At 25.1% G+C, this 9,091-nt stretch overlaps 1 long non-coding RNA gene across 1 annotated transcript; it reads left to right on the top strand.

The window, feature by feature from the left end:
- Nucleotides 1-7,104: 7,104 nt before the first annotated feature.
- LOC140177300 (uncharacterized) lies at nucleotides 7,105-7,872 on the top strand. Its single transcript, XR_011869119.1, has 2 exons — nucleotides 7,105-7,272; nucleotides 7,549-7,872. It is a non-coding gene; the product is annotated as an uncharacterized lncRNA (long non-coding RNA).
- Nucleotides 7,873-9,091: the final 1,219 nt, after the last annotated feature.

The raw sequence follows: 9,091 nt of genomic DNA, 5'->3' as shown, positions 1-9,091 counted from the left end.
GATCTTTTAACAATGTTGTGACTCCTCGGTTTCTCTTCAATTAACCAACTACCAATGTCTTGGTCAATCAATTAATTGAAGAGGTTAAGTACAAATACAATTTAGTTCCTCATAAGATTCAAAAGTAGTTCTTATGTCAGATTATATGTCACGTATCTAAGTTAGTCCTATCCGATTGAATTTTATGAGAAAACACAAAATTTAAAAGTTGTTCTAATCCGAATTATATTTCACGTTTTCAAACCTATATTGATTGAAAATCATGTATATGTCGCACACTTTAAAAACAACTATGTCTAGTCGATTCAAAAAGTCATGTGAAAGAGTTTTCAAGCATAATTTAAATATTAGTTCTATTGAAGCAATAGAGAAATTCAAGACGAGATTAGTATACTTTTCGATACTACTAATCCTTTAAGGATGATGAACGAATAATACAATCATGAAACAGATCAATGCAATAATTTAAAATAAAAGAAAACTTAGATTAATAATTTATAGAAACATAAACATACAGAGCTCCTAACTCTCTGACAAAGGAATTAATTACTCATGGAGAATTGAAAACAAAGCAAAAAAAAAGAATAAGACATGGAATCAGATTCGAAGATCCTCTCCCGGATGTCCATCAATGTGAACAATGTGTACTTATTTATATTATAGATTTACCTAAAATTCAAATTTAAAAATTAAATCTTTATCCTATTTTTTAGGAAGAATAAGATAAATAATAATAATAATTCTATTTCTAATCAAAATTAATTCAAATTAAATCCTGTCTTATAGAATCTTCTACAATAATAACCAAGATTACATCTTCCAGAAAAATGTGGGATTTAATTGGCGTGTAAGTTGGGTCTTGGGTGTGTAAGTTTGGTCTTGGGCATGTCACTTGCTGTTTGGGCATGTAATGCCCACCCTTGGCCCTTTTCCTTGGCGTTACAGGCCACTTTATGGCTGGCATTACAAGCCATGCATTATTTTTTTTGGGGAGCTGATTTTTACGAGCTGAAAGGTGAGGGTTGTTCGTGGTTTAAACTAAATGTCCATTACAAATAGATGCATATCGTTTTGAAGTTCTAGATGTTATTTTTTTAACGCTATTGGAACCGTCTTATTTAAATCTTTATAATTCAACTAGTATTTTTATCCGTAATAATATTATGGGAATATAATTTTTTTAAAATTACAGTTTACTTTATTCTAACAGTATAAATTATGTATGACACAAAAGATTTATAAAGTCAAACTACTTTTACAAAAAAAAATCGTAGGTTGACAAAAGTCTCTGACTAAAAAGACCAAGATATCTATAGATAAAAATCAAATAATAAGAGTTTTGGTTATTATTTTTATATGAAAAAGTATAATTTTTTATTAATAATTAATTTTAACATTCATTATCTAAAATTTAAAACAATTTGACGTGTATACTTTTACATTTAATTAGGCGTTAACTATTAAGTTTGTTGCACAAATAGAAATAATTAATTTTTATACTTGTTATTTAAAAATAATATTTTTTCTCCCTATGTATATAAAAATATAATTAGATATTAGCATAAAAAATTATACTGATAATTATAAAATTAACTCAAAATTAATTTTTTTTAAAACAATTGAATCTTGATTCTGACTTTTAATTATAACATTAGTATTCTCTCCAAATTATATGTAATAAATATTTGAAAGAAGAGACATGAAAATATAGATTAGAAAGATAAGCGGTGAAAATTTAAAACTAAATAAAAAAAACTATGTATATAATAACAATAATAATAATAATAATATTTTTTATTTAAATTATATTATTTTGTTAATTTTATTTTCTGTAGAAGAGAAAAATAGAAAAAATAGAGAATGAGAGAAAAAAGAGAAAAAGATAAAGATGAAGAATGAGAGTGAGAGTGAGAGTTTATTAATTTTGAAAGAAAAAATTTATTTTAATTGTAAAAAAATATCGAATGACATATTTTAATTTGTCAAATTACTAATATAAAATATAAATTATATATAGAGTAAAAATAGTATAGAGAAATAAAAAAATGGAGAGAGGTAGATGAGAGAATTTAGGAAGGGAGTTTATTAATTTTGAAAAAAAAATATTTTCTCTCAATTTTAATAAGAGAGTGTCATGTGACACATTTGATTATTAAATTAGATAGTAATATATGATACATAATATATATATATATATTTCAATTTCAATTTTAATGCAATTAAAGAATGCACATTTTGATTGTCAAATAAGTAATTAGTCATTAATATTGATAATGATATATAAAATAGATAGAGTGGTTGAAGGAATGAGAGAAATAGAAAAAGAAAGAGAGATGAGAGGAGGACTCTTTAATTTTGGAAGGAAAGATTTGATTTTAATTGCAATGAGGGAGTGACATGTAGCACATTTTGGCTGTAAAATTAGTAAGGAGGAGGGAAGAATTCTTTAATTTTAGAGGAAAAGATTTCATTTCAATTACAATGAGAGAATGACATGTGGCACATTTTGGTTGTAAAATTAGTAAGAAGGAGAGGAGAATTCTTTCATTTTAAAAAAAAAAATTTGATTTCAATTACAATAAAAAAGTGATATATGACATATTTTAGTTATAAAATTAGATATATATATATATATATATATATATGATAGAATAATAAATTTATGACCACTTGATTACGAAGATTTCAAGATTTACAGCATTTACAAATTCTCTTCGAAAGCATAGCGCGCCAAATTTTCTCGGGCGTTACACGCCCATTTCTTCTTTTCTTGGTATCGTTACACGCCACTATATGTGATTACTCCCAGGGGTTGAGTTTCTTCAAGGCGTGGCACGCCAATAGGTGGCGTTGCATGCCACCTCCATATCTGCTCAAGGGCGTTGCACACCCTCTCTTGGCGTTGCACGCTGCTTTGTACTTACATGCCAATGCTCTACATAGCTTTGAATGCTACGTTCTTGGCTCTGCATGCAGCTTCACATGCTTGCCCTTTATTCCTTAGTTTTCCTTTATTTTAACTATATTTTTTTAAAAACACTTAAAAAACACATTATTAGTAAATAATAGTTAAAAATAATTGGTTTAGAGAAAGAAACCATAATTAATTCTATGAAAGCATGAAATTAATGCAAGAAAAATTATTAAAGATACTAACGCATCACAACATTAAATTTAAAATTTTACTTGTCTTTAAGCAAAAAGAAAAGAATTAGATTTAGTGAAAAAAAATTGAATCTCTTTGAATGCTTATGTTCAATCTCAACAGTGGAATTTTCAAATGAACTCTACCATCATAAACAAATTTTTCTTTCTCTTAATGAATCTTGAAATCTTGAGAGTAAAAAATTTTCAAAAACTCAAGTTCAGATGATATTATGAGATCCCTCTTCTTAATTTTTTTATTGATCCTTGAATTATTTACTTCATATTTTTAACAGAGAGATTTTTAAAATGTTAGCTCTAAGTGTTTTGTCTTAAGGCAGCTCTTAATATGGGATTTCAATAAATAATCTCGGCCAGTTAACCTAAGTTACCGAGTGATAAAGCATTCCTCGAATTTAATTACCCAAACCTCTCTTTGACACGGTCACACCATAAACATATAACTAGAGTTTTTTTTCTCTCAGATATTGATGTCCAAAGCATTTTTGGACTTCTAAATATTTTGATTCAAGGTAGTTTTTTATCGTGGACTTTCAATTGATAATCTCAAGTCAATTGATCGAAGTTATCAGGTAATGAAACACCCCTCAAAATAATTATTTAAAAAATAAAAATAATTATATAAAATTAAGTGAATAAAGTTCAGTTGAATATTTTTATTACTTATAATTTAATTTATGTTTAATTTTTACTATTTTAAATTATCATTTATCATCTTACAAAATTTAAATCAATTTTAATATGGCACTAAACAAAATTTTAAACCTCTTAATCAATTAAATTTAATACGCATCATTACTCAATTGAATTATAAATAATGATAAACACAATTATTATCTATATTAAAATGGTATATTTTTTTGTATTTCTGTTTTGTTGAATATTAATATTGAATCATATATAAATTACTAAACGAAAGTATTGTACAATATTTTTATAAATAAAATCTCAAGTTTAATATTAAGTTATATATTATCTGATCAATTCCTAAATGATACAGCATTTTAAATCTATACTATATAGATAATTAATTTAGTTTTCTGTATATTGTGGGGTCAAAATTTAGTTCTATTGATTCTTGGTGTTTATTTGAAGTGTTGGATACCATCTTTTGCATTAGACACTTGTTAGTTATATACCACTATCATATGTCAAGTATGGAAGACACCACTTGTGAAGCATAGAACTTATGACTACTCTCTTATTATAATTTAAAAGATTATTAGAAGATCTTACTTTATCTTTAATAGTAAAAAATAATTAAAGATTTTTATTTTTTAATGACTTAGAAAAAGGAGTTAAATCTAAGGTCGTTTTTTTATTTTATTAACTTGAACACCAAAATAGATTATAAAATTTGGTTTCTGTTGTAGATGTGATAATGATTATGTAAAAGATAATTTATTTTTATCTTATAACGAATAAAATAAAAATAGAACAGAGAAGAGTATACAGATATATATTTTAATTCAAATACATTGTATAATGCGACTTATATATTCGGTGTCCACCATAACTATGGTAGAATTTTTATTATTTTTTTCAAAAGATTACAAACACTAATTTTTTACGATTCTTTCTAATCCTTTTTGAGAAGACTCAGCTTCTAACCAAACTTGTTTTGGCTATGTTCACTCCTTAAATTCTTAACACTAAATATTAACCCAACCTAATAAGAAAAACCTACCTCTCAAAGTTTATGACATAAAACAGAAATATATCAAAAGAGTTTGATATAATAATAACTTTTCTTTTCAAATTCAACTCTCTTTATCTTTTATCTCAAATGATTTTTTTATATACCTCATAAATTGTCTTTTACTATAAAAAATAAAAAAAAATAAATTAAAAAAATAAAATATTCAATGTAATAACATAAAAGAGATAAAATATAATAGTTTAAAAGTGATGAAAAAAATTAGCTTTAAGCACTTCTTCTTGTTGCCTTTCATATTGGCAAAATTCTCCTTTAATGTAAGTATAGTGCTCCAAAATTTCAAAAGTAGAGATGCTTGAAAATTTAGTATGGTGTTTTCTCTCTTTTTTAATCCTTGACTGATTACTCATTTTATTGTAGCAGTAGCAGGATCATGATATTCTTAAAATACTTGTAAGATCAACACCTTTAATCCTTAAATTTTATCCCCAAATTTAATCCTTTACCTTTTATTTTGATTAGAGAAAAGTGAACTTTTTTTTTTCCTTCTTTTCCAAATTGTTGCAGTAGATTAAGGTAGCTTCAAGTAGCTATTTTATTTGCACATTTTGGTTAACATAACTATAACACTTTTCTTCTAAATCAGATCAACATTTGATTTTATCTGTGGCTCTATTATTTGACTTTTTTCTTTTAATGCCTTTTGATAAAAAATTTTGGTGCCAGCAAAAAGTGAACACCTTTCACTTGGTTTGTTTCACCTGAATTGGTAAAATTTCAGCGGCATCAAGTGCTTTTAGTCATGCAACAAGCTATATTGCTGATTTTTTTTTTTTCAAGTGAATTAGACAATTTTTAATTTTAAGTATCACAACACACTCATACTACACGCTCATTCACATAATACTTAAAGGTTCATATTCAAGCACATTTTAGATTTTTATTCCAATCAAATACATATATTTAGTATCACAAAAAATTAAGCTATTATTTTCTAAACTCAACAATAATAAATAATCTTGAATTCATATCCATTTTAAACCGAATAAAGTAAGTTTATAAATTATAAAATCAAATAATTTAATTTGTATATAAGTTCATAAATCATAAGATTAAATAAGTTAATTTATATATAAAAATTAAATTATTTGATTTTATAATTTATAAGCCTACTTTATTCGTTTTGAAATGAATATGAAAAAGATTTATTACCATATATAACTTAAATTATTTGACTTTATGATTCATGAATTTGTTTTATTCTATTTGAAATGGATATGACAATTATTTATTATTTTGGATAAAATATAATTTTAGTCTCCTACGTTTGACCTAAATTCTAATTTAGTCTCTAAAGTTTTAAATGTTTTATTTTTGTTCTAAAAAGTTTAGAATAAATTTAATATTGTCTTACCGTTAAATTTGACATTAATAGTTAATGGAATGAGTAACGTGGACGTTAATAACGTTATTAGTTAAGTCATATCTTCTTCCATATGTTAAAAAAACATAACCAAAATATTCTTGTAACATTTCTTTTCTTCAAATTTTTTTTGTACAAAATTCCAAATTCTAATACTAAATTATTAATGCTTCAAAATCAAAGAAAACACTTTTATATGGAAAAGTCTAGGGGCCAGCAACTTTGTTAAATTTTGGCCAGCATGTAACTAGCAAAAAAAAGTGAGCCATTAGATGAAATCTCACACCAATCTCACATCATTAAAATCATCATTGATGGCTATTTGATGGCTACAAATTACAAAAATTGCTGGCCCCTAGCATTCCTCCTTTTATATTAGTGATCATTTGGTGGATCAATTTTATTTACATACTGAAATCGAATACTATTAGCTTTTCAATATGCGAATTGTTTGTATCAAATTTAATTTAATGACAAAATAATATTGCATTCGTTTATTTTTTTAGACTAAAATAGGATGTTTAAAAATTTTTTTAATTAAAATAAGACGTTTAAAACCTTAAAAATTAAATTAAGATTCAATCTAAATATTAGTGATCAAAATAATACTGTACTCTATTATTTTTAATAAAAGATTTCATTTACTGTTTTTTCAAGATAATAGTAGTATACATAGTTTCTTCAAAAATAAAAAATATCTTTTAATAAAATATCCTTTCCCATCGTGATTATCTTGTTACCATTATTATCCATAATTTTCCTTCAATTGTTCTGTTTTGATTCATGTTCAAGCTTATCATCAAGTGCTACCGCACCACTATATAAGTATATATTAACCCTATAACTCAAACTCCTTTTTATATTGCTTTTATTCGATTATTGTAATATACACACCGTTCTCATCCATCTTCACGGTTAGAGATAAGAATAGTATCCTGTTAGAAATAAAATACCTCACACATCATGAATCCCAGAAGCATTCTTATGTTTATTTTAGTCTCCTCCACTTTATTCAGTACAATCTATGGTAAGCTATGGGATTTAATTTATCCATGACTGCAATTTTGGTACATTCTAAAGACATAATATATTTTAAATATAATTTATATCTATCTAGATACTAAGTTCTCAATATATCAAATTAAAATTTTGGAGTAACTATTTTTTGTTATCATTGTTATTTTTCGTTTTCTTTTCATTTACATAGAACGTGTACGATTAAAATTAGTGATATACACTTGAGTGTGAAAAATTATGAATATGTAACCTCTTGAATTATTGACTATATATAATTGATTTACAGGGCAAATCAAGTTTTGTCATGAAACACTGACAGTGAATGGGAGATGTGACGGCACTAGAGGTGGGCTTGACTGCGCCTTGGAATTCCTCAATAAATTTGGAGCTCGAGCCATGCCTATGCATTGCACTTGTCAAAACAGGGGAAATAGTCAACGCTTATGCGCCTGTGACATTGTCTGTGGACCACCATAATAATAATAATAACAATAATAACAATAATAATAATAATCTCTTTTATTGGAGATTCGGATATTGCCCGAATTTAGTTTTAGGGCAATTATATATAGCACTATAATAAAAAAAAAGTCTGGTGTTTGTTTCATGTACCCTAAGATAATCCAATCAATAAAGATTTCTTAGCATGAATCTATATATTCTATTTGATAATTTGATCGATCATCTATTATATTTAATATATCTCTAATTTTCCAATCGAAATATATAATATGTCATTTTGTGCAACAGACTTAACAGTTAACATCTAATTAAATATAAAAATATACACGTTAAATTATTTTAAATTTTAGATCATAAATGTTAAAATGAATTATTAATAAAAAATTAGACTTTTTCATATAAAAATAATAATTAAAAATTTTATTATTTAATTTTTTTTATAAATATCTTGGTCTTCTTAACTAAAAATTTTTGTCAACCTATGACTTTTTTTTTATAAAAATAGTTTGATTTTATAAATCTTTTATATTATACATAATCTATACTGTCAGAACAAAATGAACTGTAATTTTAAAAAATTTATATTCTCATAATATTATTACAGATAAAAATACTAGTATTAATATATTTATAAGTTAATTAAATATGTGGATGTCGTGCATTATTATAAATTCTTTTTATTAATTCTGTTATGATCTCTCATTTTTTAATGAATGATTTTTTTTTATTTGGATCGCATTAGAATTTTACTCTTATTTAAGGTAAAGAAAATATTTAATGTCGCGTTTAACTGTGAGAGCGGGTGTTAAAAATATAGTAGTCAGAATCGAATCGGTAATTAAATCAGTCATTATTAGATCATTAGATTATTAGTTTAACCGGTAAATTATGGATTAAATTGATCCTATATAAATAAAGAATATAAAATAATTAAAAACTTAAAATTAAAATAAATTAAATAGAAATAAATTATTTATTGAAAGATATTTATATGTATTATAATTTGCATATATATTATCCAAAAGCATGATAGCTTGGTAGTTGTCAATGACATCTTTTTTTTTAGGAGAAGGGTTCAAACCCACCTCGCACATTCGTGTTAGAGCACGATAGACTCGCAGAATTCGAATTTGATTGGTCTAATTCTTTGTTTTAAATAGTTCAAACATCAAATTGGACCAATATAAAATTCAATTTATCGATTTTTCGATTGAATCGATCAATTTGATTCAGTGATAATAATTATGATTTAAAAAGGAGCATATTTTAGATTTATTCTTTGAGAACACTGGATACAAGGAAGAAGGAAAATTTTGTTAGGAAAAGGAAAAGTCAATGACAAAAAGAAAGAAAAAAAATAAAAGAAA

Source organism: Arachis hypogaea, chromosome 12, assembly GCF_003086295.3.
Source record: "Arachis hypogaea cultivar Tifrunner chromosome 12, arahy.Tifrunner.gnm2.J5K5, whole genome shotgun sequence".
NCBI lineage: Eukaryota > Viridiplantae > Streptophyta > Magnoliopsida > Fabales > Fabaceae > Arachis > Arachis hypogaea.
This window is presented reverse-complemented; position numbering and strand designations above follow the sequence as displayed.